A 16,385-nucleotide genomic window follows, 5' to 3' on the forward strand; every position below is an offset into this window, starting at 1 on the left:
GTCAAGTCACAACCGCCACTGGAAAGTCTGTTTTATTCCATGACCAGCCGTGTTGAGCATGCAGCTAACTTGCCACCTCATAGAAGAAGCAATGAAGGCTCCCTGCTTCTGATCATCATTCTAGGGGACCACACAGAAACAGAGAGCAATGTTATAGACCTGAATTTAGCTTACTTTAAAACCACTGAAGCCCATTGAAAAAATAAAGAGATCAAGCTATGATTTATGTCTAGAAATATCACCGGAATGTGCAACTAATGACACATTAGAGCAATCACCTTCCATCAATTAGCAGCATAGGAAATATTTTTAGCATATCCATAGCTTGATTTTTCTGCTTTGGCAAGTAACTTGCCTGACATTACAAAAGACTGCTTGATGAAAGCCTTTGCTGAAGGAATCACTACCGCTGGGAAGTTCAGAAATGATGTGCAGAAGCTGAAACCTGATCACAGTAAAATCTGCGTTCAGCTCTCAGACAGGCATTGGTAAAATGATGCTTCTAAGTGGGAAGGAGATCAGCAAGCCATTTGGCAAAACTCACATGCAGTGTTTCAGCAGGGGTCTTTGAGAGAAATAGAATAACCATGTTACACAAAGGCACCAGAGATGCTGAATTTGACCGCTTGCATTGTCTTAGAAAACAGCCCTTTGTAGTTTGAGAACTTCAGTGGGCAATGATTAAACTGTGGAACCAGAGGGAGACAGCAGTGAAAACCGTGGGGCATGTATACATCCCACTGTGCCAACATGATAGAACAGCAGAAAGCAAGCCTGCTTTGAGCTGGGAGCTGAGGAACCCCAATAGTGCAGCATGAAGGAGCCATCAGCCTTGTGCTGGGGCTCAGACCTGGCTGACACCCAGCAGCTCTCCAGCTCTGACATACAGAAACACCCTCAGGTCAACCTCATGATGGCTGGCTAGAAGCTGAAACTGGACTAATTCAGTGTTCAAATACAGCAACGTGGGCTTTTTAGCAGAAGATGTAATGTTAAATGAGACTCTCAATCTGGAGAAGGCATCTGAGTGATGGCCTCCTGCCTAACCAACAACCATGGGGCAGGTGAAGAATCCCATGGCATCTTGGAAGACAAGCTGGCTTTTCTACCTTAGGAATTCATGCATATCAGACATGAACTTCATTTCTATCCTTTCCCAGTTTCCAGAGATGTCAGAAATCAGTTTATTTCATAGACTGTCAAGACTCCCTGGGAATTATGTGTATTTTCTCTCTCATACAGAATCCATCTTTTCTCTGAATAATTACGCCAGAGCTGAATCAGAACCTGCCAAAGCTGCAGAAAAGAATCCAACTCTTTTCTACAAAGCAAATATGAACTTGCTTTGCTGGTCTTTGCTTTTCTTCTCTCTGTGAAAAACTTTGCATGAATGAGTCCAGTGAAGGCGTGGTACATCAGAAATCTTTGGGCAGATCCTCAGCTGGTACACAATTGGCTTCAGAAAAGCTATGCTCAGTTACATCCTGAAGATGCATCACTGTGAATTTGAAAAGCTCTCCTGGAGATTATTCACCTCGTATGAATGCAACTGTTCCCATCATCTATCTCATTTCGAGGAGTTTAGCTATTGAGTCAGAGGACAGACAATAGTATGGGATTGAGAGCAAGCAATTAACTCTTCACTCAGCTTTATTACTGAGTCCCGCACTGGACTCCCACAGGGAACCTGTAACAATGCCGGTCAAAGAGAACAGAGCAAAGTTTTAACTAATTAAAAGTTTGGAAGACAAAACGAAGCAGCAGCATTTTTCAAAAGACAAACCCAAAAGAACATTAATTGAAAGCTTTAATCCCAACAAAGTACTCATTCTGACATAATTACTGCCATAAAACCCTCTGCCACAGAGTCACTGACAAGAAAAACCGTGTTCAATTACCTACGCAAGCAGCATAGAACTTGAGAAAAGAGTTGGCAAGGGTGAAACCCGACAGAGATGGGAAAAGAAGGAAAGATTTTGGAAGGAATTGAACCTTTCAGCATAAGTCATTCCTCTGTGAAACCATGTTATCGTTTAGAAGACACTGAAAGAGGAAAAGGACTGCTAGCAGGAAGCCAGTCCCTCTTAGGAGTAAGAAACCAGTGGGTAAAATAAATCACCAGCAACAAACTGGGTCTTGAAAAGCTGTCAGAAATACAGGTGATTAAAACTGAAATTATTTATTTCTCACTCGTGGCACATGAAATGCTATAATATAAAGAAAACAAATGAAGATCTGCATTGGGATTCCTCCATTCTTTCCAGCTAGAATAGTTTCTGAGATACACGACATTAAAACTGTCACTGTCTTTTGCTCCAGTCATGCTTATCTTGGCACTTACCCAAGGATGACAGCAACTCTTGGAGCAAAGCAATGCTCAGTCCCTGCCGTAGCCGTGCTTCATAAATGTTGGGTTTGGTTTGTACTAGTGGGGAAAAGACACGTGCTTTTTAATATAAACAAGGTTGAATGTATCTCAAATCACTTTGTCACTCTCTATGTACTGGCTAAGAAGCTTTGGACCAACAAATAAATACACTTGCAAAGATCTCCACAGTGCTCTTTTCCACAGTAGCAGTATTGCTGCAAGCCCCTGCAGGATGGAGTCCATTGGTATTGCACAAAGTACCAGCAGCTGTCCCAGGAAAACACTCCAGTCCATGCACGATGGTTGTTTCCTACTGACTACTTACTCCTTAGTTACTGATTGCATGAACCATTGTCCATGTGCAATAGTTCTTTCCTACTGATGACTTACACGGACCTTAGACTGTAGTGATAGAACAAGGGGTGATGGGTTAAAACCTAAACAGGGGAAGTTCAGGTTAGGTGTAAGGAAGTTCTTTCCGGTTAGGGTGGTGAGGCACTGGAATGGGTTGCCCAAGGAAGTTGTGAATGCTCCATCCTTGGCTGTGTTCAAGGCCAGGTTGGACAGAGCCTTGGGTGCCATGGTTTAGTGTGAGGTGTCCTTGCCCATGGCAGGGGGGTTGGAACTACATGATCTTAACGTCCTTTCCAACCCTAACTGTTCTGTGATTCTATGATTCCATGATTCCATGATAAAGATGGCTTTGACATGAGTTCTTACTGAAAACTTTATATGGCAAAGGGATATACTTATCATGGATAATTTTGTTGATGTATTTTAAATGTTTTTAACAACTGCATACCTACTCAACATCCCTACAAACCTATGGCATTGCTGAAATTTCAAAACAAAACAATTGGAGCTTTTCCCCCTTTTTTGCTCATCAAGTTTAATTTTGGGTTTGGAAGACAGATGTGTACTTGATATACAGAGAGGCAGCCTTCTGAACGTTATATTTAGTTACTGTGAAAAATGTTCTTACTTTAGTAACACCAGAAACCCAGACAGGATAGAAATATTAGCAGATTTCTCTTCCCTTTTGCTGACTTTCAGTATCCTGAATATTACACCAGGGTATCTGGATGGGTCCAGGATCTGGTTGTCATTCCCATGACTTTATAATGCAAAGCATCACATAGTGGCACTGCACCACAAAAAACTGCATACATCTCACATGCACAGACCCTGCCTAAAGAGACAAGATGTTCAATTACCAGCCTTGCTCTGAATATCCATCACGATGAGGGCTGGAGAACAAAGACAAAAGTTATTTTAAGCTGTAGAGAAGTTGCTTCAACTTGCTCTGCCGTAGGCTTAGAGACAGAGAGGCAAAATCAGGAAGCAAACCCATTCTGTAGCTTCATTTCATACCACTGCTGATGCCGGGGAACTATCCTGATGCCCTATCTGCAGGCAGCCCTACCTCTGCTAAGCCCACCTCCCCCAGTGTTTCACATTGGGGCTGTTCTGCAAAGACCCAACTTGTAGTCCCGTTCAACGTATGCATGCATTAGACACAGTGTTCAAGTGTCCATGCATCAAGCGTTAGATATGGAGTTCAAGCTTGGTTTAATTGGTTTTCTGGAGGTCTTAGTACACTGTTTTTTAACCAGGCTGCTTGTCTTTGTGAGCCTTCTGGCCTTTCCAGAATGAACTGTGACATTTATACTTACCTGTGAATAAATCTACCAAAAAGCCTCTTTAGAAGTTCTCCCCAACAGAGCAAGAAGCCATGAGAAATGGACATTTTAAACACAAAGCAAAACAGTCTCGTTCAGAGCAGGTATTCCTGATTCATATGGGGATAAATGCCAAAATCAGCCAGACCTGTAAGCACAGATAACGGGAACTGATGCAGCGGCCCAACTTTGCTGCTGGGAGAGGGAAATTCATTCCTCAGACATCTTATAACAGGAGAGCACCAGTGAACCCAGAATTGCCTTTGGGAGGGAGCTCCCCTGACATTGCCAGTCTTTGCATCATCTTTACTTATGTAAGTGATTTATCACTCTCCTGAGGTGCAACTGCTGTCTGTCTGAGCTGGCTTCAGACTAGACATGCAAGTGAAAGACTCAGCAACGCTCATTACTCAGAGCATCTTACTACCTCTTCAAGCTCCTGGTTGAACAAGTCCAAACCTCCCAAGAGCCAAGACAAACCCATGGGTCAAAGGGGCACCTTTCCTCCCACCCTATGGGGCCAGCTCCAGCCAACAGCCACAGAAACCAGCCCTCCCTCAGACAAGTGATGCTCTTACACACTGTCTTCCCCTGGTCCCCCGGGCAAACACCAAGCCGGACCCCAGAGTCAGCTAGAGCTGGGAGGCACACACTTCAATACGGAATATGATCTCCTTATATACAATCTTTCCTTAAATCCCTTGATCCAGGGCGTGAGCATGAGCAGGTCTGCACTTTAAACTAGAATTCTTTGTTCCATAAAATCATCTTTATCTGAACAAAGCATCAGGCAATATTTACCTTCATGTTGGTTGCAAACCCTTCTTCTGCAGACACTGCAACAGTTTGTGTCTTCAGGTTTTTCAGGGCATTTTCTTCCTGATAAGCTATGATCTTCTCTGAGAAATGGTGTGAATGATGTGCAAGGTACAAATATACCATCCATGATCCCCAAACCCATCTAAGTCATGAGCCTGCAATAGGAAAAGGGCAAGGAAACAAAGGGGTTCTGGAGAGGTCAAAGGATGGCACAAGTGCTTTGGAAGTGCTGTCAGGGTAAAGGTGACAGTCCTTTCAACATCAGATTCATCGCTCCCCTTGTTTTCCTACCACTTTTGACCATGTTAGCTGAAGGAGATGCTTTGCTTTAAGCATAAGAGCAAACCTCCCTGTACCGGTCATCCACCTAAATCTCCACAGGGGTACATACAGGGTTCAAAGAAAACCATGCTTTCTGTAGAGCTGGACCTCAGTAATCAGCACTGCCACATGCTCCTGTCACTAGTTACAAATATTAGATGTTTCTACCAAAAAAAACCCACAACTGTTCTTTTACAGGTGAAAAATGCAGGAATTGGTTCCTGCTGAAATAAAACTGCTCTGGGTGCGGAACTATCTCACGCAGGGCCTTAAGCACCATGACATAGTTCAAACTGGTTTCCTCTAGAGGGGATGCCCTGAAGCCAACAGGAGTATTCAGTGTGTGATGAAGCGTTAAAAGCTTCAGTAACAATAATCAAAGGTTATTTTATCGTACCTGTTTGTCCAAAACACACCGGTGCCTCTGGTTGGCTGTGCTCATGGTACTTCTCAGTTTATTTATATATGCTAAAATCATACTCTGATTCACAGACAGCAATTCGCTGCTCACCAGAAGCACCCATTCCAGCAAGGGACGAGATAGAGATCTTTGAAAACCATCAGAGAGAACTTTTCCTGTTGTAAATTTTCCCTGCTCCTTTCTTCTCCCTGCACAGACACACACCAAGTGTGATCTCTGCTGGTACGCAGTAACGCTGCCAGCGCTTTACTGGGGATTGTTGGCACAAGCATCCCCTCATCCTCCAGGTAGATGCAGGAGCGGGTTACGTTTGTCACTTGAACATAGGATTCACTTGCTGCAATTCCTGTGTGCACCAGATCTGCTTTCAGCATTTTCCAGAAGGCAAATCTCCCCTGTGTTGTAAATAAACAACCCAGAAATAAACTGAACTAGACTTGACCACTACGAGCCGCTGTTTTAAAGCAAACCATGCCCTTCCTGCATTAGATGCAAAACCACGTTTTAAATCATTTGTATTAATGCATTTTCAGGCATTTCTGACTTGCCAAATCAAAACAGATTTCAGGTGAGGTGTGGCCTTGTGGTTAACAGCAACCCTAACTCCTACTTCACAGCTCCTAATTCCATCTATGCCGGTGTTCAAGGCCAGGTTGGACAGAGCCTTGGGTGCCATGGTTTAGTGTGAGGTGTCCCTGCCTATGGCAGGGGGGTTGGAACTCGATGAGCTTAAGGTGCTTTCCAGTCCTAACTATCCTGTGATTCTACTTCTTAACTGCCTTAAAACTGGATTCTCTGAATTTCCTTCTTTCCCTTCCACACAGCCCGCAGTTATTTATAAAATGACACTAAAATCCGTAACTGGGATTGCTCCTGCTTGGCTGGTGCCTTGGAGCTGCCACTTTGTAAGGGCTGAACATAAGGAAATCAAAACCCCAACCCTTCGGGTCACGTTATTGCACAGCGCAAGGATCCCCCAAGCCTCTCCATTTGCTGATCTCTGCTGCCCTCTCCTGCAGGAGCTGGAAACTCTCCTGCGGTGATTTGAACGGATAAGCCACGTTTATCCAGGCTCCTAATGGTGATCTACCTAAATCCCGAAGGGATGGGGCAGGAGTTTCAGGTTTAGGGGAAAATTGATGTTGAAGAGGCAAAGCGCTGAGGACAGCTGACTGAATGGAGTAAGGAAGAAAATTATTAATAACAATAATAATAGCGACAACAATGAGTACTAAGAATCGATATATGCAGGTATTGATGTGTATTTGAAGGCTCTGCTAGGGAGATAACCAGCAAGAGAAAAACAAGTTTAAAAGTGGTAAACTTATCTTTAGTGTGTATATAAGGAGGTAAATGCTCTGTTGCTCTCATGAGAAGCAGAGTAGCTCGTTTTCTGCCTTGGCTTTCTACTGCAGTCACAGAGTCAGGCTGAAGCACAGAGCAGCGCCATTCCCCACCTCGGAGATTCTCCAGCTATGGCTCAGAAATGGAGTAGCTCAGTCTTCCCCTTGCCTCCAGGTGGCAGGAGATGACATCTGTGGCTTACCCAGGTTACAGAAGAAAACATCCATATTATTCTCCATACAGGATCTGCACACTTCTCTCCAATCCTGCGAAGCCTGATCTTCATTTCTCCCCTCCAGTCTCAGCATTTCTTCACTCACTGATCTGCACCCTACGTACTGTGCTTTTGTTTTTCGTTCTGCCTGCCTTTTCTGTTATTATTTAACTCATTCAGCATTTCTTTGAATAAAAGCTGGGGAATCACTAAGAACTAGATGGCCCAGGAGATCTGCTTGGGGTAATTTTTAAGCCTGCTTTCACACTACCTATTGGGTTTGAAAGTTGAAGTTATATAGAACCCCAGACTGGCTTGTGTTGGAAGGGACCTTAAAGCTCATCCAGCTCCAACCCCTGCCACAGGCAGGGACCCCTTCCACTAGAGCAGCTTGCTCCAAGCCCCTGTGTCCAACCTGGCCTTGAACACTGCCAGGGATGGGGCAGCCACAGCTTCTCTGGGCACCCTGTGCCAGCGCCTCAGCACCCTCACAGGGAAGAGCTTCTTCCTTATATCTAACCTAAATCTCCCCTCTGTCAGCCTAAAGCCACTACCCCTTGTCATAATATCATAAGTTATTATCACAGCATATAGCATGAGATATATATAACACAAGTATATAATACTATCACACTGTATCATGTATCATACCAGAAGATATTATCACAAAGTACTGGAATTTCACAGAAACACAAACATTTTAACAGTTCAGAAATGAAAATGTGGTGGAACGGGAAAGAGAAAAATGTACTTCCCAAATAATTCTGGGACTGAGGAATTTGCCTGCAAAGCAGTCAGAGAAGATAAACAGAAGATTTCAGTTCAGCTGGAAGAATGTGCCTTGGCTTTTTGATGGGATGGTTGTGGCATAGAATAATAATAAAGCCGCCCTACACATTGGCTTAGTTCTACTGTGAGAAAAAAGCTGCTACCAGAAAACATCAGGAGCAGGCGATCACTGACAAATTACCTTCCTGCTCTGTTTTCATATTAGCAAGGTTGTTTTTTCTTGCAATGCATTAATCTGCCTTTCAGCTTGCTTTTAATCAAAACCAGGTTTAACTTTGTGGAGTGGAAAAAGAAAGCAGATGCTGAGGTAAACCACAGAATAGAACTGGAAGAAACAGTCACAAAGGAAAGTCTCTTTGGCTTGATAAGTATGTAAGAACTATTTTTCTAGAGGGAAGGGAGAAAGAAAACACTCCATTTTGTTCCAGTTTGGAAAAACGGCTACGCCTGCCTTCTTTTCCCAAATGTAGGAAGAATTAGCTGCTTCGCACAGGATTTTTTACACGTGACAACTCCTATTCAGTTGTGCGAGATGCAAAAATCAGGAAGTAAATGGTGATGATTTGCAAAATGGTCATGGAAATAAAACTTTGGGGTTGTTGGGAATCAAGAAACACGGAAACAAGTACTCCAGATTAGAGAGCTGTTCTGCGTGGTGGTGCATGCAAACTACAAGTCAAGATACAGCACTTCAGCAACTGTACATACCAGTTAGTATTTCAGATGCAAGAAATTACTGAAATGAGAACACGGTAAGATAGAAGAGACTTGGATATTTGCAGCTTTATGCCTTGGGTTTTGGTTTTGCTTGGTTTTAGTTGTAGGGGGTTGCTTGAATTTTGGGGTTATCTTTTCTTCTTTTTAATGACTTAACATTTTCCAGCTACTGACGGTACCCATCATCAACACCTGATGTGTGCTACCTCCAATGCAAATGATTGTGTTGGTAACTTCAAATGCAGATGTTGCAAGTCAAATGTTGTCATTCAAAATCAAAACCAAACCCCTCACATAGAATCATAGAATAGTTAGGGATGGAAAGGACCTTAAGATCATCCAGTTCCAACCCCCCTGCCATGGGCAGGGACACCTCACACTAAACCATGGCACCCAAGGCCTCGTCCAACCTGGTCTTGAACACTGCCAGGGATGGAGCATTCACAACCTCCCTGGGCAACCCATTCCAGTGCCTCACCAATCTAACAGGAAAGAACTTCCTCCTTATATCCAATCTAAACTTCCCCTGTTTAAGTTTTAACCCATTACCCCTTGTCCTATCACTACAGTCCCTAATGAAGAGTCCCTCCCCAGCATCCCTATAGGCCCCCTTCAGATACTGGAAGGCTGCTATGAGGTCTCCACGCAGCCTTCTCTTCTCCAGGCTGAACAGCCCCAACTTTCTCAGCCTGTCTTCATACAGGAGGTGCTCCAGTCCCTGATCAGTCTCGTGGCCTCCTCTGGACTTGTTCCAACAGTTCCATGTCCTTTTCATGTTGAGGACACCAGAACTGCACACAATGCTCCAGGTGAGGTCTCACAAGAGCAGAGTAGAGGGGCAGGATCACCTCCTTCGACCTGCTGGTCACACTCCTTTTGATGCAGCCCAGGAGGCTTCAAAGCAAAAGCCTGGTTTCATGTTCTGCACAAGCAACCTGAAGCCAGGCTACCCGAATATCAGACCCTCACATCTGCATTCACCTCTCTGTGCCTTAGTAAGCACACAGTGAACCAGGCCAGGGAACTGATCTAGCAAAATGTTAACCTAAAAACCTCACAAAGACCTTTAAACAAACAAACCCCATTATTTTCCAGCCTGTTCAGCCTCTCTTGTGGCTGTGCCCTACAAGCACCAGCACAAGAGCAAGAAGAGCACGGGTGCGAAGGAAGTGAACATGGGCATGGAGCACGCCATTTACTGACCTAGCTCACCAGGGACTGACTTAGCCTGGTGTTTGTGCAATCACCTAGCTCCTAGCTGAGAGGATGGACAGTGCACACTCTTTTCTTCCTGAAAAAGACATTAGATATAGCCAAAGTGCTGTAAAGATATGCCAGATTATTCAAAGAATTCAGAACAGAAGAGGAAATGTTTTGGGGGGAATTCTCCTATCAGTCAAGGGAAAAGACTAATTAATATTACTCATATCCAGGAGCATTGGCTTATCTCAACTTGTTCAGGAGAAACTGCAGAGTAACATCAGGGTGTTCTTGGTCAGCATCCATCCAGAGGTGTGGATGCTCAGAGAAACCTTTCTTCAGCACGTGGCTTCAGCATTAGGTTGAAACCCTTCCAACCAGGGCAGCTCTGCCAAATTTCCTCTCTCCAGACAAAACACAGCTCAGCCCTGTTTGTCTTCGGCCCCAAACCAGGGAGCAGAGCAACCAGTAAGTAGCAAGAGAAGGTCAAACTCACTGACCTCTTTAATGAGAAAAAACATGCCTTGCCATCCCGAGAGGCCAAGAAAAGACGTTCCGACTTTGTTTTCAGTTGGCAAAGGCCAAAACTAATTCAGAAGTTGTAAAGGTGCTTGTGATGAGGAGGAGAGATCAAATTATTCCCAAGATATGCAAAAATGTTCATATGGCTCTTGACATGCGTAATTCTCTGGTTTCAAAGATACTTCCTCTGGCAGGACAAGGAGTGGAAACCCTGTGCAAAAAGGAGTGTAAAGCTGCTGTATTCATAGCTGTGTAGCAGTGCCCAAGATGCCCCTATCACCCACAACCTGATTTAAAGCACCTTCTTTGCAAGTATTTTCTCAGGCAGATTCTCTTAAAGTGGAAAAACTAACTTATTATTTAATAACTTCTATTTTCCATCCCCAGAGATCCCAGTAGCTCTCCAAACACTATGTCCATTGCTTTTGTGCATATCATCTTGCTCCCAGGGCCATTCTCCTCTGCGACAGAAAGGTGGCTGCTTACCAAACCATCAAGTAGTGCACAATGAAGTTCATCAAGGAAATTGCTCTAGAAGATTGCATAAAACCTGTTCTGACTAAAAAGGATGAAAAGAGATTCTTTTAGCTCAGATGAAAACGATGCAATGGACAGCGTGGAACACGACTGATGGAGTAAGCCAGTGTGATCTGAGAAGTCTTGTGTTTTATACCTGGAGGTCACAAGTACTGAAATACCCTCTCTTGTATGTACAGAATGAAACACTGTGGTAATGGCAGAGAAGCTTCCTTAGCAGCAACAGAGCAAACCAAGGTGGGGAGAAAGGTAAAGGAGCCAGTGGTGCTCCTGGTATAACCAGGTTTGCATCTCCTCCTCCTCCCCTTCTCCTTCATTTCCCCAGCATGGACCGGCACTTTCGTTGCCATAGCACCATGCCATAGCTCCAACTTGGCTTAAGAGATGGTTGCTTTGTTTAATTTACTACTGCAACTTCTGTGCTTCAGTATCACAGCTTAGTAGTAGGGGAAAAAGCAAAAATGGGAAGGTAGCACAGGGGCAGAACTAAAAGAGAACAGCCTATTCCAAGCCAGGGCAATTTTGCTGCCACTCATCTGTGCATAACTTCATATTTTGCTCTTCATCTGAAAACCATCTTCTATGTAAATAAAGGGGAGAAGGAAGGAAGGGAGGAAGGGAAAGTAACATAAGAAAACAACAGAAAACCCCACAAAAATCAAAACAAGTGTTCAGACGTGGGGTCCTGGGAACTGAGGCTGGAAGTGTGAGGTGTCCCTGCCCATGGCAGGGCAGCTGGAACTGGATGATCTTAAGGTCCTTTCCAACCCTGACTATTCTGTGATTCTATTATTCCAAGATCAACTTTTTGACACGGTGAATAAGGAACACGAGAGCACAGTGATGTGATCAAAGCTGGGGTTCTTGGAAAATGACACCTGCAGCAGCAATCTTGCTAACTCCTCATAACACAAAATAGTGGTAGAGCTGAAGCAAGAGAAAAGAATTAAACAGCAAATCCAGACAAGAGACACAGAGCCTGAACACCTCGAGTATTTGCAAATGTGCTGAAATGAGGTAACATTATAGCAAGTTTAATTAAACCGGTATTAGGTCCCCAAAGCTGGATGTGCTGTACTGCACTTTGTGGTGAAAACTGTTTGAAAAGTTGTTGACTCCCAGATAACACAGGGACCACATTCTACAGGCTCTCCAAGGGAACTAGTCCACACCTCCTGTTCAGACTGCGGTTTGAGATGCCATACCTGAATGAAGAAGAGAATCTGAAAGTCTTCCCATTAGGAACTGGAACAACCCTGGAGATGACAACTGAAAAGTACACTCAGAAAAGACAGGCATGTAGAAATACAGTAGTAACCTTTGCCTTTGTATCAGTGACACTCCAGATCCTGCAACCATCAGTGGTAAAAAAGCATCCCTCTGAAAAGCTAGAAGCTTCACCAAGAGGGAACCATGAATGTTATGCATTATACTACTAAGGAACTGTGATTTGTAAAGACATATTCTGCGCATGGTTCTTTTTATTTAGTTAATACCTATGACTGCTTCTTACAAGCTACTGTAAGATTTCATTCACAAGCAATACTCAGAAAAACGTCTTCAAAGGGTCACCAAAATGAGACCAGCACCTGAAAGAAAACACTCATAAAAAGAAGCACAGACAAACTTCCTTCTGCAACTGAAATTTGTTGCCTATAGCTTCTTACTAGAGACAGCAAGTGAAATAGGAGCCAGACACGTCTAATACAACCCTATTATCTCTTCCTACACTAGGGTGAAAAGTAATGACAACACACTAAGGTCTTTTTTAAAGCGCCTGTGGTCATCTGGCTTAAACACTGTATTATACTATTGCTCAGTAACCCTCTGGAAAGCAGTCACTGCACTGGAGTTTGTCAGTGGGAAGCGCACTGAACTCCAGGCAGTATTTGCTAAATGAAGCAGTGGTGACAATGACATGGGGTAAAAAAGTATTTTCAACTTATGGATCAGATTCCCAGAAAGGAAACCACTGAGTATGGTTTAAACATCCTTCCCTTTGCCACCTCCTGAGTCTGGAGTCTAACAACCTCGATTTACTTGTAACATTGCTGCCCTGCTCGTAAGTCATTCTATGCTGTGTAATCACAAACTCCCATCACCCGTGATGCCTCCTGCTGCTGCTGTTGCATTAATACTTAAAAAGGAGAAAGTAGGAAGGTGGAGGAAGAAGTTTATGTTAGGAAAGGGGACCATGGGAATAAACCTAGTATCATAGAATAGTTAGGGATGGAAAGGACCTTAAGATCATCAAGTTCCAATCCCCCTGCCATGGGCAGGGACACCTCACACTAAACCATATCACCCAAGGCTCTGTCCAACCTGGCCTTGAACACTGCCAGGGATGGAGCATTCACAGCTTCCCTGGCCACCCTCACAGTAAAGAATGTAATTGCTTATATAAGATTTTCAAGGCTGAAATCAAACTTAAGCTTCCCTTCCTCCAGCAGACATAGGGGGGCACCACTTACCTTCTGCAATTGCATTTTGACTCTGTTAGTTGGTTCCCTTCTCTGAGCATGCACATTTTTCTTCCACAGTTACGTCCAAGCTAAAAAGCTATTTAAATCTTAAACAAGTTAAACACAAAGAAATTCCAGAATTTTTAGAAATAATTAAAAATAATCTAGATGCTCTATTTCAGATATATTTGCTTGACATATTTTCAGATACATATATATATATATTCAGATGTATTTTGAAAACCCAACCCATTTCCCCTGAAAGAATCTGTGATCATCGTTTTCTGTCTCTAGGGTCAACTGCTGCAAAGCATCACCTCTTAGATTTACTCAGACACTGAAGACACCAACATGCTGGACCAGGTTCTCTTGATGTATATATAATATATGCCTCTATCTGCTTCCAAAGGCCCTAAATTAGCAGACTGTTTGCATTTTAATGGAAGTAAATTATAAGTTTGCGACACAGTACTAATCATTTTTACACTGCAATAATTGGTTTTGTCATTTTCCATTGATTATTCCCCCTGAATCAAGTAAATGCATGTGTATCTATGCATGCATGTACATGTATGTATAAATAATGTATGCACACACAATATATAACAATTTTTTGAGAAGTACTTCAGAAATTGATCCAAATTAGGCAATTTTGGACACTGTTATTCAATACGATTAATTTACAGATTTATTGTGAGGCACATCATGCTTTAATTAAAACTCTCCTTAGGGCTTGCTTATATCGAAACTAAGCTGCTAGGCTATTTTCTAGTATTAATTACAGCTAGAACAAGAAAAATTCATGATCATAAAACTCAAATTAATTTGGCCTTAACCTTCTTTAAGAATCACATCAGGAATTGAAAGGAGTAACCCTGTTCTTCAGATTAGGTACTACCACAAGAGTCCCATGGGAATATTTACCATAAGCTTCTCTCAGGTTGTAAAACCACTAGTGAACGTGAGCACACAGATCTAGAAAGCACACACCTGTAGGACTGAATGAGCTTCACACAGAGGTACAGACTTCAGAATGCTTCACTGAAATGAAGACAACTTTTCCATCCCTGGAAATGTTAGTTGTATGCGTGGTATTTTGTCAGTCATGCAAGTCCAGAATGATGTATATGATATAATGAAAGGGATGACCATCGCCAGTAAGGTTGTTTAGCTTTTCCATCTAGAAGCTCTTCACCTAAACAACCCAAATGTCCAAACCCCTCCTTATTTATGGACAAATATCCAAGCCTTTTGCAAATGAATCTTCAAATAGCTCCTGAGTAATCTGCTTCAACAATCAAACATTATGCTTAATTAATGTAAGACCCATGTTGAAGGAGAAGTGGATACAGAATCTCTATACATTGGCTTGAAAACGCAATTCTACCATTTCTTCATTGCCAAGAATGGTCAAACACAGGTCCAGGATTATGGCTGCATTACAGACTTCACTGCTGACAGCAGCTTTAAAATGCAAAACCTGGAAAATACAGTTATAAACTTCCATTGCCCTTGAACTATTCACAGTGGTTTGAGGAAGGGATTTTCTAAGGGATTTGAAGGAGTTAAAATTATATTTATTGGAAACTTACTAAAGGAAGTTAATTTACTTTAAATGTTCCAAACTCTCATGCTTGTCCTTCAAACATGCAAGTGAGAAACTTCTCACATTTCACTCACTACAAGCCAATTATACACAGTTATCTGTGTTTTTTTAAACAACTCCTAAACCAAAGTGACAAAAGCATCTGAAGAGCCAAGAGGAACATTACATGAACTGGGGAGGAGAAAAGCAAGACTTCGCTGACAGTGAGCATTGCTGAATACATTTCATATATTTGAGAATCATAGAACAGTTTGGGTCGGAAGAGACCTTAAAGCTCATCCAGTTCCAACCCCCTGTCACAGGCAGGGACACCTTCCACTAGAGCAGCTTGCTCCAAGCCCCATCCAATGTGGCCTTGAACACTGCCCAGACAAAACCAGGATGTGCAATGCTTGCTGGCAGCAGCTGAGAAGGAAGGAAAAGTCTTGTGTGGAAAAGCCTGTGGGAGAGCATGAGAACAGAAAGGAAATTACTTTCTTTCCTTACTTATTTCCTTGCTTTTAAAAATCAGGAAGCGCAGACAATGTCCTGCTCTGATTTGACCTTTTATGTTTGCTAGTTAAGCTTGGGAATTAATACTCCTCAAACCCAATGCTGCATTGGTACTAATATGGAAAATGTGACTAGTGTGTATAAAGGATAATAACTCTATGTACTAAATCCAGCTCTGAGCATTGTTCCGGTCCTGAAGGCAAAATAACAGCAATTACAAAATGAGCGCTCGATCCCAGTGCAACAGATGACATTTTTATAGTAAATCAAGACACACAAGAGATTTTAAGGGGTTTTTATTTATTTAGTGTGACTGCATTATCATCCAAATAAACTTTTCAATCACTTTTACACTCTCTGTTCATCACAAAGGCTTCACTTGGGAATGCCACACAATATTCTACATCCCTCACACGTAAGTTTATAGAAACATTCAGTATTAAAAGGCCTTTGCAATGTGCTTAAAAACATTTATAAACCCCATACTTTTTTCCAGAGACCCACTGACAAACAATTCTATGTGATCTCTCTCAAAGAACTTACATTAACCATGTAGTAACCTTGTCCGTAAGTACCACTATCAATAAAAAGAGCAGGAATTGAGGAATGCTGTAGTAGTGAAAGTGAGACAGAATTTTGGACATTATTAATGACAATTAATTTTGCTCTGCTCTGCTGCTCACCAGTTGATACTCAAGGCAAACTTCACTGTAGACTTATCTGCCCAAGCTAAAGTCACTACATAAGTGTTGTCCGTACTGCACTGAACAGAAAGGATTTTACGGTATACGTAAGGTATGGCAAAAAGAAGTAAGATAAACTGCAGTTAAAACACTTTTATGCTTAGAGTGCTGAAACTCCCGTTTTCAATTAGTATAAAAGGCATCATTATTG

This window comes from Pezoporus occidentalis, unplaced genomic scaffold (assembly GCF_034315485.1).
Source record: "Pezoporus occidentalis ecotype Australia unplaced genomic scaffold, CSIRO_AGI_Poc_V1 ctg45, whole genome shotgun sequence".
Taxonomy (NCBI): Eukaryota; Metazoa; Chordata; class Aves; order Psittaciformes; family Psittacidae; genus Pezoporus; species Pezoporus occidentalis.